Genomic DNA, 24654 nt, shown 5'->3' on the forward strand with positions numbered 1-24654 from the left:
GTGATAATTACTGTAACAACCTGACACATTTTCCTTATAGTTTAGAGAGGCAGAAAAGAGCACATGTCCTAACAGCTACTTGAGAGCATGAGCATGTGTAACCTGGGTGAGTGATTAGACTACAGCAAAGGAAATGAGCCTTAGTGATATTGATTGTGTTAGCGTTACTCACTGCTATCTGAAATACCACACAGTGCTGAATACTTCGCATGGGAGTGCAGGAGAAGCACCTGCCTGTGTGCTAAGAGCGTGATTCTGGAGACTGTGTATTGTCAGGTGCAAGAGAGATCTGCATGGACGCTTGCACAACTGCATGAAGACTACACAGATGTATGTAAGAGTACATGTGGGGTAAGGGTTAATTAGAGTTTTGAACATGTAGGATCTACCTCACCCATTGCAGGAGTGTAAGGAAAATCTACCCTGTTGTTTTCAAATGTGTTAGCATTTTCCTCTCATTTGTGAAATATTGATGTGTGCTGAATGCTAGCCATCACACTTCAAGAAAACAAGCTGCCCCTTTCCTACGAATGCAAGTCTTACAGAACCAGACCACCATGAATTAAATCTCTGACAACAATTCCTTTGTGCACACAGACTCATGGTGTGATTCTAGGCAGAAAACGATATTTGATTGGCAATTTCAAAGCACATTTACTACTGTGGTTTTGCAAGTGATAATTACTGTAACAGCCTGACACATTTTCCTTATAGTTTAGAGAGGCAGAAAAGAGCACATGTCCTAACAGCTACTTGAGAGCATGAGCATGTGTAACCTCGGTGAGTGATTAGACTAGAGCAAAGGAAATGAGCCTTGGTGATGTTGATTGTGTTAGCGTTATTCACTGCTATCTGAAATACCACACAGTGCTGAATACTTAGCATGGGCGTGCAGGAGATGCACCTGCCTGTGTGCTAAGAGCGTGCTTCTGGAGACTGTGTATTGTCAGGTGCAAGAGAGATCTGCATGGACGCTTGCACAACTGCATGAAGACTGCACAGATGTATGTAAGAGTACATGTGGGGTAAGGGTTAATTGGAGTTTTGAACATGTAGGATCTATCTCACCCATTGCAGGAGTGTAAGGAAAATCTACCCTGTTGTTTTCAAATGTGTTAGCATTTGCCTCTCATTTGTGAGATATTGATTTGTGCTTTATGCTAGCCATCACACTTCAAGAAAACAAGCTGCCCCTTTCCTATGAATGCACGTCTTACAGAACCAGACCACCACAAATTAAATCTCTGACAACAATTCCTTTGTGCACACAGACTCATGGTGTGATTCTAGGCAGAAAACGATATTTGATTGGCAATTTCAAAGCACATTTACTACTGTGGTTTTGCAAGTGATAATTACTGTAACAGCCTGACACATTTTCCTTATAGTTTAGAGAGGCAGAAAAGAGCACATGTCCTAACAGCTACTTGAGAGCATGAGCATGTGTAACCTGGGTGAGTGATTAGACTACAGCAAAGGAAATGAGCCTTAGTGATATTGATTGTAAGACGGAACTAATGTTGTTTGGGGAAGCCAAACTATTGTGGACCCCTGATTGGTGGCCCCCCGATTTGGGAGTAGCTCCAGAACCCAAACAGGTTGTGAAGAGTTTAGGGATTCGGATGGATCAAGACCTGTCATTTGGACAGCATGTTAACCATACTGCTGGAATTTGCTTCCATACGATTGGCCTGCTACGCAGAGTCTTTCCCTTACTACCGGACTCTTTTAGAAGAACTCTGGTCCAGACATTGGTTCTGAGTCGTATAGACTATTGCAATGGCCTGTTGATTTCTGCCAACGAAAATGTGTTGGCCAAACTTCAGGTCATTCAAAACACCGCGGCTCGTCTTGTCCTTAATGTTCCTCCAAGAACTGCGTCCAAACCCCTTCTGGAGAAACTGCACTGGCTTTCCGTTCGCCAGAGATCTAAGTTCAAGATATGCTGCTTGATCCATAAATGTTTAAATGGCCAAGGGCCTATTTATCTTCAGAACAAATTTGTTCCTTATGTTCCTAGTCGCTCACTTAGGTCCAGTAACTGTCTTCTTTTGGTGACTCCCCGTGCAAAGAAATCTAGACACGGTAGTAAAGCGCTATCTATCGCAGGCCCTACCCTATGGAATAGACTTCCTCTTCATCTGAGACAGTGCAAAGAGCATCTCACTTTCAGGAAATTCCTGAAGACTGTGTTGTTCAGAAACGAGATCTAGCTCCTATTATTCCTCTGTTTCTACCGGCTCCAGAAAGCGCAGAGATACTCCAGCTGGAGTCGATTCTAGCGCTATATAAACCCACAAATAAATAAATAAATAAATTGTGTTAGCGTTACTCACTGCTATCTGAAATACCACACAGTGCTGAATACTTAGCATGTGAGTGCAGGAGAAGCACCTGCCTGTGTGCTAAGAGCGTGCTTCTGGAGACTGTGTATTGTCAGGTGCAAGAGAGATCTGCATGGACGCTTGCACAACTGCATGAAGACTGCACAGATGTATGTAAGAGTACATGTGGGGTAAGGGTTAATTAGAGTTTTGAACATGTAGGATCTACCTCACCCATTGCAGGAGTGTAAGGAAAGTCTATCCTGTTGTTTTCAAATGTGTTAGCATTTGCCTCTCATTTGTGAGATATTGATGTGTGCTGAATGCTAGCCATCACACTTCAAGAAAACAAGCTGCCCCTTTCCTACGAATGCAAGTCTTACAGAACCAGACAACCATGAATTAAATCTCTGACAACAATTCCTGTGTGCACACAGACTCATGGTGTGATTCTAGGCAGAAAACGATATTTGATTGGCAATTTCAAAGCACATTTACTACTGTGGTTTTGCAAGTGATAATTACTGTAACAGCCTGACACATTTTCCTTATAGTTTAGAGAGGCAGAAAAGAGCACATGTCCTAACAGCTACTTGAGAGCATGATAATGTGTAACCTCGGTGAGTGATTAGACTAGAGCAAAGGAAATGAGCCTTGGTGATGTTGATTGTGTTAGCGTTATTCACTGCTATCTGAAATACCACACAGTGCTGAATACTTAGCATGGGCGTGCAGGAGAAGCACCTGCCTGTGTGCTAAGAGCGTGCTTCTGGAGACTGTGTATTGTCAGGTGCAAGAGAGATCTGCATGGACGCTTGCACAACTGCATGAAGACTGCACAGATGTATGTAAGAGTACATGTGGGGTAAGGGTTAATTGGAGTTTTGAACATGTAGGATCTACCTCACCCATTGCAGGAGTGTAAGGAAAATCTACCCTGTTGTTTTCAAATGTGTTAGCATTTGCCTCTCATTTGTGAGATATTGATTTGTGCTGAATGCTAGCCATCACACTTCAAGAAAACAAGCTGCCCCTTTCCTACGAATGCAAGTCTTACAGAACCAGACCACCACAAATTAAATCTCTGACAACAATTCCTTTGAGCACACAGACTCATGGTGTGATTCTAGGCAGAAAACAATATTTGATTGGCAATTTCAAATGACAATTACTACTGTTGTTTTGCAAGTGATAATTACTGTAACAGCCTGACACATTTTTCTTAAAGTTTAGAGAGGCAGAAAAGAGCACATGTCCTAGCAGCTACTTGAGAGCATGAGCATGTGTAACCTGGGTGAGTGATTAGACTAGAGCAAAGGAAATGAGCCTTGGTGATGTTGATTGTGTTAGCGTTACTCACTGCTATCTGAAATACCACACAGTGCTGAATACTTAGCATGGGAGTGCAGGAGAAGCACCTGCCTGTGTGCTAAGAGCGTGCTTCTGGAGACTGTGTAGTGTCAGGTGCAAGAGAGATCTGCATGGACGCTTGCACAACTGCATGAAGACTGCACAGATGTATGCAAGAGTACATGTGGGGTAAGGGTTCATTGGAGTTTTGAACATGTAGGATCTACCTCACCCATTGCAGGAGTTTGAGGAAAATCTACCCTGTTGTTTTCAAATGTGTTAGCATTTGCCTCTCATTTGTGAGATATTGATTTGTGCTGAATGCTAGCCATCACACTTCAAGAAAACAAGCTGCCCCTTTGCTATGAATGCACGTCTTACAGAACCAGACCAGCACAAATTAAATCTCTGACAACAATTCCTTTGTGCACACAGACTCATGGTGTGATTCTAGGCAGAAAACGATATTTGATTGGCAATTTCAAAGCACATTTACTACTGTGGTTTTGCAAGTGATAATTACTGGAACAGCCTGACACATTTTCCTTATAGTTTAGAGAGGCAGAAAAGAGCACATGTCCTAACAGCTACTTGAGAGCATGAGCATGTGTAACCTGGGTGAGTGATTAGACTACAGCAAAGGAAATGAGCCTTAGTGATATTGATTGTGTTAGCGTTACTCACTGCTATCTGAAATACCACACAGTGCTGAATACTTAGCATGGGAGTGCAGGAGAAGCACCTGCCTGTGTGCTAAGAGCGTGTTTCTGGAAACTGTGTATTGTCAGGTGCAAGAGAGATCTGCATGGACGCTTGCACAACTGCATGAAGACTGCACAGATGTATGTAAGAGTACATGTGGGGTAAGGGTTAATTAGAGTTTTGAACATGTAGGATCTACCTCACCCATTGCAGGAGTGTAAGGAAAATCTACCCTGTTGTTTTCAAATGTGTTAGCATTTGCCTCTGAAGTACTGGGTATTTTAGTCCCAGCGGTGCAGGGGCACACACCCTATGACTTCTGGGTTCACCCTGTTCCGGACCTACAGAAACACAGAGTCTTCTGGGTGAAGTCAAAGATTCGTTTATTGGCTGCAGACCAATGACAGGTATCCTAGAAGTACAACAGCGTGTATGTTCTCAGGAGACTGCTGAAAATCATAGGAACGGACTTCATCTTAAATACGCTTTTCCTTGCCTCAAGCATACATTCCTAGGTTTTATGATACGGCAATATACAAGTGTACATTACAAAGAAAAGGCAGAGTCATGATGACCATCCCACATTCCAGTTCGGCCAGCCCACAATGATTTATACAGTAAGGTTCAGATTCCACATTAGATGTCAATAGACCCCCCAATAAACATGAGCATCTCCTGTTTTGGGAAACAAGTCATAAAGCAGGAACAAGCAGGTGTGGAAGAGATTAGCCGGAGGATTGTGTAGAATGAAAGGGTTATATGACGGGTCAAGCCCTGATGCTAATCACAGGTGGACGGAGGAAGGGGAGCTCGTGAGACCGGTTTGACCTGGGGCAGCAGAGCCAGCTGCCCAGGTCACAGAGAAGTCAGAGGGAAAGCCCATGTACTGTGAGGCCCGTATTTACTCCATTATAGCCTATGTGAGGGCAATGACAAGATGGCCACTGCTTCCAAAATGGAACCCGCGTAGTGAAGCTGAATAATGTGTACACAGTGCATTCATAGCTAGAACGATATATAAAGCACTCGTACATGCCGCATTTACCATTTGCGGTTCGCTAATGCCAAGATAGACAGGGGTAGGGCCCTGTCCCCTACGCGGTCCCGAATATTAAAGTACGACAGACCCTCCTTTTGCCCTTACATAGGCAATCACTATACTCATCTTAATCCGAGTCTAGGTCAATGTCCGCAAAGTCATGGAGATGTTGCTGTAGCATCATCCTATTACTTAGTTCGTCCCTCGATACAGGTTTCTTTACACATAAGGTAGCACAGAGACCACATATCGCAGGAGCACACTGTATGCACAGACAGAACAGGAAAAGAATGGCTAAGATCATTCCAATGACCATCAGAACTTTCCAACCCCAGGCAGATATCAATTCCCAGAACCACCCCATCAGTGACCAATCTCCCTTATCCACGTGTATGGATTCAGATATTTTATGGAGTTTGGAGATGGCTTGATACACTGTTGGAGCATTATCTGGTATGAAAATGCAGCAACTGGATTGGATGACCTTGCATACCCCACCGCGGTCTGCAAGAATAACATCTAGAACCATGCGGTTCTGCAGAGTCATAAGGCGATCCGCTTGGAGCTCAGCTGTCAGATTACTAAGGGCACCAGCCGTTACATTGACAGTGGATTCAACCACACGTGTCAGTTGTCTCAGGTTCCTACTATTGACCATAGGTCCCCAAAATGGCAGGAAACCCAAGAAGAAGTCTCCTGCTTCCTGACCGGCAGTATCCTCCTTACTAATCACACCTCTCACAACTCTGGTCTTGTGATAGTCAGAGGCAGCAGTAAATGTCGGCGGTAGCAAGTTCGCAATATAACATGTGCCCGAGAAATCAGGGGGCAGCCATGTATATGCTCGGTCATTACAGATGAAATATGTGCCCTTGGCAGCCAAAAACGCAGGGGAAAACTGTGACGGGAAAGTGTACGTTTCAGTACAGTCACTTCTTCCCAGTTGAGCTCTAGGATTCTGACCATTACCCTGTAAGCAGAACCGACCCATGTGGGGTACGACCCAGATTGGAGATGAGATTTTTCGCTGTCTTTCACCCAGACTAATACTATACCCCGTCGCGTTCCATCCTACATAAGGTCTCAACTCTTCTTTGGGAATGGATGAGTATGCATCGATATCCCTACTCATATCGGCAACTCCTTTCATCAAAGCCTTATTATTGGTGATAGGTCTGATGGAACGCGGTTGGCAAGGGGAGTATGTATCTAGAGCATAGAGAAACATGGTTTGGAATGCCCATGACGATCCATTGTAACTATACGGCAGCACCAGGTAGGGAATACCCTTGTTAATGGTATGTGGCATTAACCCACACACCCAGCAATTGGTCGTATTCATTACCAGTTGGTGCTGGTGCAAGAGCTGGATAAACGAGTTATTTACGAACTCTGATCGTCTGGTCTGTTCGTGCTCAGGCAAAGGGTGAAAAGAGTGGGAGGAGGCAGTAGAAAGAGGTATAGGCTGTTCAGTGGGTTCAATGGGCTTTTGAGCGGAGAAAAACACAAATCCTACAATAAACATCATGATACTACACAGTGTAAAAAGGCACAAAAAGACAAAACATTTACTTTTTACAATTCTACACATCCTTGCGTTAGAGTTCATTTCCTCAATCGGTCTCTCCATCTTAAAAAACTCCATCCTCTACTCGGGCCGCTCGCGGTGGATGAGTTTCTTCTGCTAAGGAGTACGCCTGTCAGTCCAGGGAAACGCCCTAGACCAACCAGAACCGTTGACCTAGCGTCTTCGGCCTGTACCCCAAAGTCTTGGCACCGCGACCCTGCGGCAGAACCCGGATGGTGGTTCGAAAAACAAAAAATCAAGAAAGTCCTTCAGATGGGAGAGTAAAAAATGTCAAAAAGGAAATAGTAAGGAAATCTTTATTTGTCCATGGGCCTAGGTCTCAAATTATAGCGGAGACGGCCAGGTGCTGTTTGGTCTTGAAACAAAAGTTCAGGCTCAGTGGTGTCCAGTCGACTTGATGGTGGCACAGCTTCCTGCAGAATATTGTCACTCTCTTGGTCTGAAACTGTGCCTCTTATGCGTGCGTCACTGAATGGTACAAAACGAGGTACAGTGTCTGTCTCAGAGTCGGCGATACCCTCCTTGACCCTCTGGTCATATGGCAGAGGCAAGGGGACTACTTTACAGTGGGTACCATGAATCCAGTGTTTCTTCCCTTTCACTCGCACTGCTGATCTTGTCGAAAGAAGAACAAGATGAGGGCCGATCCAGCGAGGCTCGTCGTTGCTCTTGCGCTGGAAATTTCGGACTAGCACCCACGTACCAGGGTTGATAGGGTGTCCAGGAGGTTCAGAGGCTTGGGGAAGAGTATCATGTACCTGTTGGTGCAAAACACGCAGTTTAACAGTCAAATCATACAGGTAATCGAGCAGTACTGGATGCTCTATCTCACTAAATTTCGCCGGTCTTGGCACGCCCCATACATTGGCCGGACAGCCAAAAACGACCTCATAGGGACTAAGTCCCACTCGTGAGTGTATGGTCATTCTGGTGGACAGGAGTGCTAGAGGCAGAGCGTCAGGCCATTTAAGACCGGTGCTCGCCTGGATTTTGGCCAGCTTGAGCTTTAAGGCTCCATTGTAGCGTTCTACTAATCCAGCTGATTGGGGGTGATTTGCAGCGTGGAACTTCTGCTTTATCCCTAGCCCTTCACATACATTCTTCATCACTTTACCCACAAACTTACTTCCGTTATCACACCACACCATTCTTGGCATCCCAAACCTAGGGAAAAACTCTTTCACAAGGGCTTTGGCTGTGGATAGGGCAGTGTTATCTTTCAGAGGATAAGCCTCAATCCATTTTGAGAAAGCACAAACAACCACCAGTACATATTTCAGGTTGTTGCATCTTTCCATGTGAATAAAGTCCAACTGCAAAACTTCAAATGGACATGATGAGGGTGCAAAGTGACCAGCTGGAGTTGGGGTTCCCTTACCAGGGTTGTACTTCAAGCATACTATGCAATTCTTGACCACATTCTCTGCACACTTGGGAATCCCAGCATTCTGCCATACTGGAGCCAACAACTTACATATACCTTTCGTACTGATATGTGCCATTCCATGTGCCATAGTAACCACTGGAAGCACATATGCATCAGGCAACAACCATCGCCTATGTTCTGTCAGATCAATCCAACAACCATTCTCATCCAACTTACCCATACTTTCTCTCCACTTGCTTAACTCTTCCTCTGTGGCTTCAGCTTGAAGCGACTTCACGCTCTCTATTGTGTTCTCACACATTCCCACATCATTAACCCATCTTGCGGGGCCTGCAACATACATTCTAGTCTTCACATTCTGTGCTGTTTCTTTCGCGGTCTCATCAGCAAACGCATTCCCACGTCCAACATCATCTGTGACTTTCCTGTGCGCACTGCATTTCATGATCGCAACTTGCAACGGTAGGGTCAGTGACTCAAGGAGATCATTCACCAACTTGCCATTCTGAATTTTAGCTCCATGCGACGTCAGGAACCCACGCTCCTTCCACAGTCGCCCAAAATTATGAGCCACGCCAAAGGCGTACTGGCTATCTGTGTATATATTCACTCTCATTCCTTCAGACAACACACATGCTCTCGTGAGGGCGATTAATTCCGCTGCTTGGGCCGAATTATGTGGCACTCGTGCAGTTTCCACAACCGTGTGCAAAGTCGTGATAGCATATGCAGCAGTCGTGTCACCATTAGGGAGCTTGAAACATGACCCATCTACCCATAAAGTGCCATCACACTCAGTCAGGGGAGTATCTTTTAGATCTACTCTCCCTTTCGTCTCTTCTTCTGTTCTGAACAGACAGTCATGTTGCTCAATCTCATCTGAGTCTGCTGGAATTGGCAACAATGTAGCTGGATTCAGCGTATTGCATCTCTTTATGTGTATGTGATTTGCTAACAGTGTAAGTTCGTAGCCTGATAATCGCGCACTAGTCAAGTGTTGTGTCTTGATCCTATTTAATAATGTGTCTACAGCGTGTGGAACCATAACAATCAATGTGTTGTCCATTACCAAACCAGCAGATTGTCGGATAGACATCGCTGCAGCAGCTGTCGCTCTCAGACAGCTTGGCAATGCCCTCGCTACAGGGTCCAAGGTTGATGAAAAATATGCGCATGGGCGCGGTCTGTCACCAAAAGGCTGTGTTAACACTGACAACGCACATCCATCTTTCTCGTGAACATACAATGTAAAAGGCTTACTGTAGTCGGGGGTACCCAACACAGGTGCTGAACATAATGCATTACGCAATTCCACAAAACTTTTCTGGCACTCTTCAGACCATGGGATAGGATTCGGTGTGTCTTTGCATGTTAAGGCTAACAAAGGTTTTGCCAATAAAGAAAAACTAGGGATCCAATGCCTACAGTATGAAGTGATGCCCAAGAAAGCACGCACTTCTCTCTGTGTTTTTGGCACACTCAACTGTGCAATGGCTTGAATTCTTTCTGGGGTCAGTTTCCTTCCCTCCTTCGATAAGAGAGGACCTAAGTAGGTCACTTCTTGTCGACAATATTGCAGCTTAGAGAGAGACACCTTGTGATGGAAAGCGGATAAATGGCGCAACAGTGACAATGTGGCTTCTTTACAAATCTTCTCAGTATCCGCAGCGATCAGTAAATCGTCCACGTACTGAATCAGGATAGCGCCACTAGGTAAAACAAGTGCATCAAGCTGCGCCTTCAAAGCCTGACTGTATATGGATGGACTCTCACAGTAGCCCTGGGGAGCGCGTTTGAAGCGGAAGCTTCGGCCTCCCAGACTAAAACCAAAAATGTCTCTGCTCTCTTCTGCAATTGGGATACTAAAGAAGGCATTCTTTAGATCGATCACTGAAAACCATGCAGCAGAGGCTGGAATCATCGTTAACAAGGCAGTTATATCGGGGACAACCGGAAACTGTGGCACAACAATCTTATTGACCTCTCTGAGATCGATCACAAATCTGTAAACAGGTGGCTGTGAAGGATCCGTTCGTTTTAAGACAGGTAAAATCGGACTATTGCAAACGTTGCCTCTTGTCTCTTCAATCACACCCTTATTAATCAAGTCGCTGACAATGTCTAACAATGCTTTCTGCCCTTCATTAGAGATCTTGTACTGGGGAATACGTGGCAGTCTGACATTAGCCTTTAGAGTCACCACATATGGCGGTATCTCCAAGAGGCCCACATCATTGGGACCAGTAGCCCAAAGGGCATCCGGAAGGGATGACAATTCAGGTGGCATTGTATTTTTAGACAAATACATTGGGGAAATCACTTTCTTGCCTAATGTAAGTTGTACTCCTGAAGGAGAACAATACAGTGTAGCATGCAATCTTTTCAACAAATCTAATCCCAGCAAATTCTCACCACAACCCGTTGTCAGAATCAGGGGTGCTTTCAGCTCGCAAGGTCCAACAGAAAGTGACATGGGACTGGAAATCGGATTCCTAACTGGGGCGCCAGAAAAACCTACTGAAACATTTATATCGCCAGACAAAGGTGCGCCAGGGAGTTTTGAATGCATGATTGAACTCTTTGCAGCACCAGTGTCTAGCAGAAAAGGCTCCGTTACATTTGCTGTAGTCACCTCAACATACGGTCCACTCTGATCCACTGGCACTGAAACAACTCCCTCTCCCTGTCTATGGCTGTCCTAGTAATCATTACTGTCTGCATCACCGTCCTCTGCATAATAATCATTATTATAATACTGGGCCGTATTACTGATCGCGTTAGCTTGCTGATCAAAGCTATTGATGGTACTTTGAGGCGGCAGAGGACGCGCATTCTGGGGAGCATTTCCACGCCCTCTGCCTCTAGGAGCTTGCAGACCACCCCTACCTCTTGCGCCATACATATTACCGTTCCGCTGCATTAGTTTAGGGCAACTATATTTAAAATGACCGTCCTCTTTACAGTATGAACATTGGTTGGGACCTATAGGGACACGTGGTTGATAATACCCGTTCATTTGCTGATTGTTCTGAAATTGTTGGGGTTGGTGATAGACACCTTGGGGATGCCTATAATTATTCTGACCTCCACGTGGCGGATAGGCCTGCTGTAAAAGGACCTTTGTCTTCAGTTCCTTCGTTTTCTTTTCTGTTCTATCTTTCTCGTCTTTATCTCTGTTTTCATAATACTGTGCAGTAGCCAGTATTTGCGCTGAAGAAGAAACAGCCCAAGAACTTTCTGAATCTTTTAACTTTTTACACAGGTCAGGAAGTAAATTCTGCACAAACTTATCCACAAATAACCGTTGGCCACCCTCAGTACTCATATCTTGCCCACTGTGATCAATAAACGTTTCTTCAAACCTAGTAAAGAAGTCTGACACTGTCTCATCTTTCTTCTGCTTGCATGCAGATAACTTGTCCCAATTTACGCGCATCGCAGGCATTATTGTCTTCATATACGTGATGATTCTACCAGGCAGTTCAGCTACTAAAGGTTCTGGTTTCGCACCACCAGTTTGTCTCGCATCAGCAGCAACAATGTTAGCCCATGTATCCCCTAGTTCTGCATTGTGATCTACATTACGAATTGATCCCCATAGAGGCTGTGGAACAACATTACCAAACAACATGTCTATGTCGGCCAGATTCATAATGCATGACCCTGCCGTCTGTGACAACTCTTTATAATAACCTGCTGGGTTTTTACGGGGATCAGGCAAGGACTACTTAAGCGCTAACACCTCAGAGCGCTTCCATGGAACATGCACCCAAACACGCTGGAAATGCGCTGCCACAGCGGGGTTACCACCGGCAGCTGCAACCGCTTCCTTCCATACCGGGGGAACTTCTCTCATAGGGTATTGTCGCGCTTTTGCCTTTTTCCCCACAAGGACATCTTGTTCAAACAATGACTGTTGGCAATCATCATTCCTAAAGGACAATACAACCGCAACTGCTTTATCTACTTCGCGGTCCACAATTATACCAGTTCCAAAATCGAACCTCACTCTACACAACTCCTGCGGGTTCGGATTTTTACCACTATCCTCCAATTCTTCACAGAGAATTTCGCACATTTTCTCGAACACATATCTCTGTTTCGGGGCATCCCATTGATGGAAAACGTTGACAACTGATTCCACATTATACAGTGAAGGAAAAACGATCCATCTACGCGCCATGTTATCTATTACCTTTTTCTCATCGGGGTTAGGCAATTGGCTACGCAACTGCTTACGCTGTAAACCAGGAGTCGCACCAGATGACTCAAAGAGGGGCGACATTAATGTAGTAACCACATTAGCTAAGCGCTGTCGCGCCGAAGGAGAAGCTGAGGCGAGAACAGGGGGAAAAACAGAGGGAAGAAAAGAGGATGTAGAGACAGGTACTGGAGTGGTGGAAGGAAGAGTGTCAGGGGAGGCAGCTGCTGTATTAGGCAAAGTCGCAGGAAGTACGGGGGCAGTTGGAAGCACAACTGGCGGCCCTTGAGAGGGCTGCGCTACAGGGATAGGAACCGGCTGCAAAGCAACTGGCGGTTGCGGCGAGGCTTGCAGTATATTCACTGGAGGCGGCATATTTACAAGCTGGGGAGGCGCCGTGGCAGTTTGAGCATACGGGGGTGGTGAACTCAATAAATGTGACATCAGGGGATCTTTCTCCTTTTCTTCTAACTCATTCTGCTTAGAATGTGGCAAAGCTGGGTAACATTTGTCAATCCCTAACTTATGCTGCCTGTGCAATTGCTCATTCATCTGTTCCTCCTCATTGTCCTTGAATCGTACAGCTGCTTGCATTACTGTCATACCTTTCTCCCTCTTATTCTTTTTTGCTAACTTAATTTCCTTTTGTTTGGCTTCCTTTCGCCATAAGCGGAAAGAGTCAAACATCGCCGGCCGGGCTTTCTTCTTAAACAATTTAATTTCCAAATTATCTAAAATATCGGTATCAAAACTACCATTTTGGGGCCATTTTAAAACACCATCTTTCCTGGTGTAGTGGATCCATACTTCGTTATATGCAATGGGGCCTACGCCATGTTTTACATAGAGCTCATAAGTTGGAGTTCCAACCGGAGGAACCGGACATGATTCCTCTAGCTGGAAATCTTTTCCACAACCCAAACAGAATAATCTACCAAATAGTCCAGAACCAGGCATCTTTGCTCACTAGTCTAGATCCAAACGTCAAAGGATTATCGAATACGATATTCTCGTGAATACACGAGTCCTCTGGTTTTGGCGTTTGCAAACTCCAAAGTACCAAATTACCAAATCAAACGATCCCGAAGGATACCAAAAACAAATGGGAGACGCTCCACTTATACTTAACTGAATATTGCTGATCGATGGCGTCACCAGAAGACTCTCTCGATTGTTTCGCTCTCTCAAATTCGTCAAGGGTCCAAAACAGGTCGATTAATCAGGGCAGCAGTCCTTCGTAGCCGTCGGGACGCGGAGAACCTCGCAGAAAAGACTTTCGGACCACGTCGACATGCAGGGGTCGATGAAGTGGCGGCCTTCCTCCGGAATTTCCACACGAAGCTCCTCACGAACCTCTGGCTTGGACTGGTACCGCTGAAATCGCCCCACGTTGGGCGCCAAACTGAAGTACTGGGTATTTTAGTCCCAGCGGTGCAGGGGCACACACCCTATGACTTCTGGGTTCACCCTGTTCCGGACCTACAGAAACACAGAGTCTTCTGGGTGAAGTCAAAGATTCGTTTATTGGCTGCAGACCAATGACAGGTATCCTAGAAGTACAACAGCGTGTATGTTCTCAGGAGACTGCTGAAAATCATAGGAACGGACTTCATCTTAAATACGCTTTTCCTTGCCTCAAGCATACATTCCTAGGTTTTATGATACGGCAATATACAAGTGTACATTACAAAGAAAAGGCAGAGTCATGATGACCATCCCACATTCCAGTTCGGCCAGCCCACAATGATTTATACAGTAAGGTTCAGATTCCACATTAGATGTCAATAGACCCCCCAATAAACATGAGCATCTCCTGTTTTGGGAAACAAGTCATAAAGCAGGAACAAGCAGGTGTGGAAGAGATTAGCCGGAGGATTGTGTAGAATGAAAGGGTTTTATGACGGGTCAAGCCCTGATGCTAATCACAGGTGGACGGAGGAAGGGGAGCTCGTGAGACCGGTTTGACCTGGGGCAGCAGAGCCAGCTGCCCAGGTCACAGAGAAGTCAGAGGGAAAGCCCATGTACTGTGAGGCCCGTATTTACTCCATTATAGCCTATGTGAGGGCAATGACAAGATGGCCACTGCTTCCAAAATGGAACCCGCGTAGTGAAGCTGAATAACGTGTACACAGTGCATTCATAGCTAGAACGATATATAAAGCACTCGTACATGCCGCATTTACCATTTGCGGTTCGCTAATGCCAAGATAGACAGGGGTAGGGCCCTGTCCCCTACGCGGTCCCGAATATTAAAGTACGACACCTCTCATTTGTGAGATATTGATGTGTGCTGAATGCTAGCCATCACACTTCAAGAAAACAAGCTGCCCCTTTCCTACGAATGCAAGTCTTACAGAACAAGACATCCATGAATTAAATCTCTGACAACAATTCCTTTGTGCACACAGACTCATGGTGTGATTCTAGGCAGAAAACGATATTTGATTGCCAATTTCAAAGCACATTTACTACTGTGGTTTTGCAAGTGATAATTACTGTAACAGCCTGACACCTTTTCCTTATAGTTTAGAGAGGCAGAAAAGAGCACATGTCTTAACAGCTACTTGAGAGCATGAGCATGTGGAACCTGGGTGAGTGATTAGACTAGAGCAAAGGAAATGAGCCTTGGTGATGTTGATTGTGTTAGCGTTACTCACTGCTATCTGAAATACCACACAATGCTGAATACTTAGCATGGGAGTGCAGGAGACGCACCTGCCTGTGTGCTAAGAGCGTGCTTCTGGAGACTGTGTATTGTCAGGTGCAAGAGAGATATGCATGGACGCTTGCACAACTGCATGAAGACTGCACAGATGTATGTAAGAGTATATGTGGGGTAAGGGTTAATTGGAGTTTTGAACATGTAGGATCTACCTCACCCATTGCAGGAGTGTAAGGAAAATCTACCCTGTTGTTTTCAAATGTGTTAGCATTTGCCTCTCATTTGTGAGATATTGATTTGTGCTGAATGCTAGCCATCACACTTCAAGAAAACAAGCTGTCCCTTTCCCACGAATGCAAGTCTTACAGAACCAGACCATCACGAATTAAATCTCTGACAACAATTCCTTTGTGTACACAGACTCATGGTGTGATTCTAGGCAGAAAACGATATTTGATTGGCAATTTCAAAGCACGTTTACTACTGTGGTTTTGCAAGTGATAATTACTGTAACAGCCTGACACATTTTCCTTACAGTTTAGAGTGGCAGAAAAGAGCACATGTCCTAACAGCTACTTGAGAGCATGAGCATGTGTAACCTGGGTGAGTGATTAGACTACAGCAAAGGAAATTAGCCTTAGTGATATTGATCGTGTTAGCGTTACTCACTGCTATCTGAAATACCACACAGTGCTGAATACTTAGCATGGGAGTGCAGGAGAAGCACCTGCCTGTGTGCTAAGAGCGTGCTTCTGGAGACTGTGTATTGTCAGGTGCAAGAGAGATCTGCATGGACGCTTGCACAACTGCATGAAGACTGCACAGATGTATGTAAGAGTACATGTGGTGTAAGGGTTAATTGGAGTTTTGAACATGTAGGATCTACCTCACCCATTGCAGGAGTGTAAGGAAAATCTACCCTGTTGTTTTCAAATGTGTTAGCATTTGCCTCTCATTTGTGAGATATTGATTTGTGCTGAATGCTAGCCATCACACTTCAAGAAAACAAGCTGCCCCTTTCCTACGAATGCAAGTCTTACAGAACCAGACCACCACAAATTAAATCTCTGACAACAATTCCTTTGTGCACACAGACTCATGGTGTGATTCTAGGCAGAAAACAATATTTGATTGGCAATTTCAAATGACAATTACTACTGTTGTTTTGCAAGTGATAATTACTGTAACAGCCTGACACATTTTTCTTAAAGTTTAGAGAGGCAGAAAAGAGCACATGTCCTAGCAGCTACTTGAGAGCATGAGCATGTGTAACCTGGGTGAGTGATTAGACTAGAGCAAAGGAAATGAGCCTTGGTGATGTTGATTGTGTTAGCGTTACTCACTGCTATCTGAAATACCACACAGTGCTGAATACTTAGCATGGGAGTGCAGGAGAAGCACCTGCCTGTGTGCTAAGAGCGTGCTTCTGGAGACTGTGTAGTGTCAGGTGCAAGAGAGATCTGCATGGACGCTTGCACAACTGCATGAAGACTGCACAGATGTATGCAAGAGTACATGTGGGGTAAGGGATAATTGGAGTTTTGAACATGTAGGATCTACCTCACCCATTGCAGGAGTGTAAGGAAAATCTACCCTTTTGTTTTCAAATGTGTTAGCATTTGCCTCTCATTTGTGAGATATTGATGTGTGCTGAATGCTAGCCATCACACTTCAAGAAAACAAGCTGCCCCTTTCCTACGAATGCAAGTCTTACAGAACCAGACCACCACGAATTAAATCTTTGACAACAATTCCTTTGTGCACACAGACTCATGGTGTGATTCTAGGCAGAAAACGATATTTGATTGGCAATTTCAAAGCACATTTACTACTGTGGTTTTGCAAGTGATAATTACTGTAACAGCCTGACACATTTTCCTTATAGTTTAGAGAGGCAGAAAAGAGCACATGTCCTAACAGCTACTTGAGAGCATGAGCATGTGTAACCTCAGTGAGTGATTAGACTAGAGCAAAGGAAATGAGCCTTGGTGATGTTGATTGTGTTAGCGTTACTCACTGCTATCTGAAATACCACACAGTGCTGAATACTTAGCATGGGCGTGCAGGAGAAGCACCTGCCTGTGTGCTAAAAGCGTGCTTCTGGAGACTGTGTATTGTCAGGTGCAAGAGAGATCTGCATGGACGCTTGCACAACTGCATGAAGACTGCACAGATGTATGTAAGAGTACATGTGGGGTAAGGGTTAATTGGAGTTTTGAACATGTAGGATCTATCTCACCCATTGCAGGAGTGTAAGGAAAATCTACCCTGTTGTTTTCAAATGTGTTAGCATTTGCCTCTCATCTGTGAGATATTGATTTGTGCTGAATGCTAGCCATCACACTTCAAGAAAACAAGCTGCCCCTTTCCTACGAATGCAAGTCTTACAGAACCAGACCAACACGAATTAAATCTCTGACAACAATTCCTTTGTGCACACAGACTCATGGTGTGATTCTAGGCAGAAAACGATATTTGATTGGCAATTTCAAAACACATTTACTACTGTGGTTTTGCAAGTGATAATTACTGTAACAGCCTGACACATTTTCCTTATAGTTTAGAGAGGGAGAAAAGAGCACATGTCCTAACAGCTACTTGAGAGCATGAGCATGTGTAACCTGGGTGAGTGATTAGACTAGAGCAAAGGAAATGAGCCTTGGTGATGTTGATTGTGTTAGCGTTACTCACTGCTATCTGAAATACCACACAGTGCTGAATACTTAGCATGGGAGTGCAGGAGAAGCACCTGCCTGTGTGCTAAGAGCGTGCTTCTGGAGACTGTGTATTGTCAGGTGCAAGAGAGATCTGCATGGACGCTTGCACAACTGCATGAAGACTGCACAGATGTATGCAAGAGTACATGTGGGGTAAGGGTTCATTGGAGTTTTGAACATGTAGGATCTACCTCACCCATTGCAGGAGTTTAAGGAAAATCTACCCTGTTGTTTTCAAATGTGTTAGCATTTGCCTCTCATTTGTGAGATATTGATTTGTGCTGAATGCTAGCCATCACACTTCAAGAAAACAAGCTGCCCCTTTCCTATGAATGCACGTCTTACAGAACCAGACCACCACAAATTAAATCTCTGACAACAATTCCTTTGTGCACACAGACTCATGGTGTGATTCTAGGCAGAAAACGATATTTGATTGGCAATTTCAAAGCACATTTACTACTGTGGTTTTGCAAGTGATAATTACTGTAACAGCCTGACACATTTTCCTTATAGTTTAGAGAGGCAGAAAAGAGCACATGTCCTAACAGCTACTTGAGAGCATGAGCATGTGTAACCTGGGTGAGTGATTAGACTACAGCAAAGGAAATGAGCCTTAATGATATTGATTGTGTTAGCGTTACTCACTGCTATCTGAAATACCACACAGTGCTGAATACTTAGCATGGGAGTGCAGGAGAAGCACCTGCCTGTGTGCTAAGAGCGTGCTTCTGGAGACTGTGTATTGTCAGGTGCAAGAGAGATCTGCATGGACGCTTGCACAACTGCATGAAGACTGCACAGATTTATGTAAGAGTACATGTGGGGTAAGGGTTAATTAGAGTTTTGAACATGTAGGATCTACCTCACCCATTGCAGGAGTGTAAGGAAAATCTACCCTGTTGTTTTCAAATGTGTTAGCATTTGCCTCTCATTTGTGAGATATTGATGTGTGCTGAATGCTAGCCATCACACTTCAAGAAAACAAGCTGCCCCTTTCCTACAAATGCAAGTCTTACAGAACCAGACCACCATGAATTAAATCTCTGACAACAATTCCTTTGTGCACACAGACTCATGGTGTGATTCTAGGCAGAAAACGATATTTGATTGGCAATTTCAAAGCACATTTACTACTGTGGTTTTGCAAGTGATAATTACTGTAACAGCCTGACATATTTTCCTTATAGTTTAGAGAGGCAGAAAAGAGCACATGTCCTAACAGCTACTTGAGAGCATGAGCATGTGTAACCTCGGTGAGTGATTAGACTAGAGCAAAGGAAATGAGCCTTGGTGATGTTGATTGTGTTAGCGTTATTCACTGCTAGCTGAAATACCACACAGTGCTGAATACTTAGCATGGGCGTGCAGGAGAAGCACCTGCCTGTGTGCTAAGAGCGTGCTTCTGGAGACTGTGTATTGTCAGGTGCAAGAGAGATCTGCATGGACGCTTGCACAACTGCGTGAAGACTGCACAGATGTATGTAAGAGTACATGTGGGGTAAGGGTTAATTGGAGTTTTGAACATGTAGGATCTATCTCACCCATTGCAGGAGTGTAAGGAAAATCTACCCTGTTGTTTTCAAATGTGTTAGCATTTGCCTCTCATCTGTGAGATATTGATTTGTGCTGAATGCTAGCCATCACACTTCAAGAAAACAAGCTGCCCCTTTCCTACGAATGCAAGTCTTACAGAACCAGACCAACACAAATTAAATCTCTGACAACAATTCCTTTGTGCACAAAGACTCATGGTGTGATTCTAGGCAGAAAACGATATTTGATTGCCAATTTCAAAGCACATTTACGACTGTGGTTTTGCAAGTGATAATTACTGTAACAGCCTGACACCTTTTCCTTATAGTTTAGAGAGGCAGAAAAGAGCACATGTCTTAACAGCTACTTGAGAGCATGAGCATGTGGAACCTGGGTGAGTGATTAGACTAGAGCAAAGGAAATGAGCCTTGGTGATGTTGATTGTGTTAGCGTTACTCACTGCTATCTGAAATACCACACAGTGCTGAATACTTAGCATGGGAGTGCAGGAGAAGCACCTGCCTGTGTGCTAAGAGTGTGCTTCTGGAGACTGTGTATTGTCAGGTGCAAGAGAGAAATGCATGGACGCTTGCACAACTGCATGAAGACTGCACAGATGTATGTAAGAGTATATGTGGGGTAAGGGTTAATTGGAGTTTTGAACATGTAGGATCTACCTCACCCATTGCAGGAGTGTAAGGAAAATCTACCCTGTTGTTTTCAAATGTGTTAGCATTTGCCTCTCATTTGTGAGATATTGATTTGTGCTGAATGCTAGCCATCACACTTCAAGAAAACAAGCTGCCCCTTTCCTATGAATGCACGTCTTACAGAACCAGACCACCACAAATTAAATCTCTGACAACAATTCCTTTGTGCACACAGACTCATGGTGTGATTCTAGGCAGAAAACGATATTTGATTGGCAATTTCAAAGCACATTTACTACTGTGGTTTTGCAAGTGATAATTACTGTAACAGCCTGACACATTTTCCTTATAGTTTAGAGAGGCAGAAAAGAGCACATGTCCTAACAGCTACTTGAGAGCATGAGCATGTGTAACCTGGGTGAGTGATTAGACTAGAGCAAAGGAAATGAGCCTTGGGGATGTTGATTGTGTTAGCGTTACTCACTGCTATCTGAAATACCACACAGTGCTGAATACTTAGCATGGGCGTGCAGGAGAAGCACCTGCCTGTGTGCTAAGTGCGTGCTTCTGGAGACTGTGTATTGTCAGGTGCAAGAGCGATCTGCATGGACGCTTGCACAACTGCATGAAGACTGCACAGATGTATCTAAGAGTACATGTGGGGTAAGGGTTAATAAGAGTTTTGAACATGTAGGATCTACCTCACCCATTGCAGGAGTGTAAGGAAAATCTACCCTGTTGTTTTCAAATGTGTTAGCATTTGCCTCTCATTTGTGAGATATTGATGTGTGCTGAATGCTAGCCATCACACTTCAAGAAAACAAGCTGCCCCTTTCCTACGAATGCAAGTCTTACAGAACCAGACAACCATGAATTAAATCTCTGACAACAATTCCTTTGTGCACACAGACTCATGGTGTGATTCTAGGCAGAAAACGATATTTGATTGGCAATTTCAAAGCACATTTACTACTGTGGTTTTGCAAGTGATAATTACTGTAACAGCCTGACACATTTTCCTTATAGTTTAGAGAGGCAGAAAAGAGCACATGTCCTAACAGCTACTTGAGAGCATGAGCATGTGTAACCTCGGTGAGTGATTAGAATAGAGCAAAGGAAATGAGCCTTGGTGATGTTGATTGTGTTAGCGTTATTCACTGCTATCTGAAATACCACACAGTGCTGAATACTTAGCATGGGCGTGCAGGAGAAGCACCTGCCTGTGTGCTAAGAGCGTGCTTCTGGAGACTGTGTATTGTCAGGTGCAAGAGAGATCTGCATGGACGCTTGCACAACTGCATGAAGACTGCACAGATGTATGTAAGAGTACATGTGGGGTAAGGGTTAATTGGAGTTTTGAACATGTAGGATCTATCTCACCCATTGCAGGAGTGTAAGGAAAATCTACCCTGTTGTTTTCAAATGTGTTAGCACTTGCCTCTCATTTGTGAGATATTGATTTGTGCTGAATGCTAGCCATCACACTTCAAGAAAAAAAGCTGCCCCTTTCCTACGAATGCAAGTCTTACAGAACCAGACCAACACGAATTAAATCTCTGACAACAATTCCTTTGTGCACACAGACTCATGGTGTGATTCTAGGCAGAAAACGATATTTGATTGCCAATTTCAAAGCACATTTACTACTGTGGTTTTGCAAGTGATAATTACTGTAACAGCCTGACACCTTTTCCTTATAGTTTAGAGAGGCAGAAAAGAGCACATGTCTTAACAGCTACTTGAGAGCATGAGCATGTGGAACCTGGGTGAGTGATTAGACTAGAGCAAAGGAAATGAGCCTTGGTGATGTTGATTGTGTTAGCGTTACTCACTGCTATCTGAAATACCACACAATGCTGAATACTTAGCATGGGAGTGCAGGAGAAGCACCTGCCTGTGTGCTAAGAGCGTGCTTCTGGAGACTGTGTATTGTCAGGTGCAAGAGAGATATGCATGGACGCTTGCACAACTGCATGAAGACTGCACAGATGTATGTAAGAGTATATGTGAGGTAAGGGTTAATTGGAGTTTTGAACATGTAGGATCTACCTCACCCATTGCAGGAGTGTAAGGAAAATCTACCCTGTTGTTTTCAAATGTGTTAGCATTTGCCTCTCATTTGTGAGATATTGATTTGTGCTGAATGCTAGCCATCACACTTCAAGAAAACAAGCTGCCCCTTTCCCACGAATGCAAGTCTTACAGAACCAGACCACCACAAATTAAATCTCTGACAACAATTCCTTTGTGCACACAGACTCATGGTGTGATTCTAGGCAGAAAACAATATTTGATTGGCAATTTCAAAGCACGTTTACTACTGTGGTTTTGCAAGTGATAATTACTGTAAAAGCCTGACACATTTTCCTTATAGTTTAGAGAGGCAGAAAAGAGCACATGTCCTAACAGCTACTTGAGAGCATGAGCATGTGCAACCTCGGTGAGTGATTAGACTAGAGCAAAGGAAATGAGCCTTGGTGATGTTGATTGTGTTAGCGTTACTCACTGCTATCTCAAAATACCACACAGTGCTGAATACTTAGCATGGGCGTGCAGGAGAAGCACCTGCCTGTGTGCTAAAAGCGTGCTTCAGGAGACTGTGTATTGTCAGGTGCAAGAGAGATCTGCATGGACGCTTGCACAACTGCATGAAGACTGCACAGATGTATGTAAGAGTACATGTGGGGTAAGGGTTAATTGGAGTTTTGAACATGTAGGATCTATCTCACCCATTGCAGGAGTGTAAGGAAAATCTACCCTGTTGTTTTCAAATGTGTTAGCATGTGCCTCTCATCTGTGAGATATTGATTTGTGCTGAATGCTAGCCATCACACTTCAAGAAAACAAGCTGCCCCTTTCCTACGAATGCAAGTCTTACAGAACCAGACCAACACGAATTAAATCTCTGACAACAATTCCTTTGTGCACACAGACTCATGGTGTGATTCTAGGCAGAAAACGATATTTGATTGCCAATTTCAAAGCACATTTACTACTGTGGTTTTGCAAGTGATAATTACTGTAACAGCCTGACACCTTTTCCTTATAGTTTAGAGAGGCAGAAAAGAGCACATGTCTTAACAGCTACTTGAGAGCATGAGCATGTGGAACCTGGGTGAGTGATTAGACTAGAGCAAAGGAAATGAGCCTTGGTGATGTTGATTGTGTTAGCGTTACTCACTGCTATCTGAAATACCACACAGTGCTGAATACTTAGCATGGGAGTGCAGGAGAAGCACCTGCCTGTGTGCTAAGAGCGTGCTTCTGGAGACTGTGTATTGTCAGGTGCAAGAGAGATCTGCATGGACGCTTGCACAACTGCATGAAGACTGCACAGATGTATGTAAGAGTACATGTGGGGTAAGGGTTAATTGGAGTTTTGAACATGTAGGATCTACCTCACCCATTGCAGGAGTGTAAGGAAAATCGACCCTGTTGTTTTCAAATGTGTTAGCATTTGCCTCTCATTTGTGAGATATTGATTTGTGCTAAATGCTAGCCATCACACTTCAAGAAAACAAGCTGCCCCTTTCCCACGAATGCAAGTCTTACAGAACCAGACCACCACGAATTAAATCTCTGACAACAATTCCTTTGTGCTCACAGACTCATGGTGTGATTCTAGGCAGAAAACGATATTTGATTGGCAATTTCAAAACACATTTACTACTGTGGTTTTGCAAGTGATAATTACTGTAACAGCCTGACACATTTTCCTTATAGTTTAGAGAGGGAGAAAAGAGCACATGTCCTAACAGCTACTTGAGAGCATGAGCATGTGTAACCTGGGTGAGTGATTAGACTAGAGCAAAGGAAATGAGCCTTGGTGATGTTGATTGTGTTAGCGTTACTCACTGCTATCTGAAATACCACACAGTGCTGAATACTTAGCATGGGAGTGCAGGAGAAGCACCTGCCTGTGTGCTAAGAGCGTGCTTCTGGAGACTGTGTATTGTCAGGTGCAAGAGAGATCTGCATGGACGCTTGCACAACTGCATGAAGACTGCACAGATGTATGCAAGAGTACATGTGGGGTAAGGGTTCATTGGAGTTTTGAACATGTAGGATCTACCTCACCCATTGCAGGAGTTTAAGGAAAATCTACCCTGTTGTTTTCAAATGTGTTAGCATTTGCCTCTCATTTGTGAGATATTGATTTGTGCTGAATGCTAGCCATCACACTTCAAGAAAACAAGCTGCCCCTTTCCTATGAATGCACGTCTTACAGAACCAGACCACCACAAATTAAATCTCTGACAACAATTCCTTTGTGCACACAGACTCATGGTGTGATTCTAGGCAGAAAACGATACTTGATTGGCAATTTCAAACCACATTTACTACTGTGGTTTTGCAAGTGATAATTACTGTAACAGCCTGACACATTTTCCTTATAGTTTAGAGAGGCAGAAAAGAGCACATGTCCTAACAGCTACTTGAGAGCATGAGCATGTGTAACCTGGGAGAGTGATTAGACTACAGCAAAGGAAATGAGCCT

The sequence above is a fragment of the Triturus cristatus genome, chromosome 1_1 (genome assembly GCF_964204655.1).
Source record: "Triturus cristatus chromosome 1_1, aTriCri1.1, whole genome shotgun sequence".
Classification (NCBI taxonomy): Eukaryota; Metazoa; Chordata; class Amphibia; order Caudata; family Salamandridae; genus Triturus; species Triturus cristatus.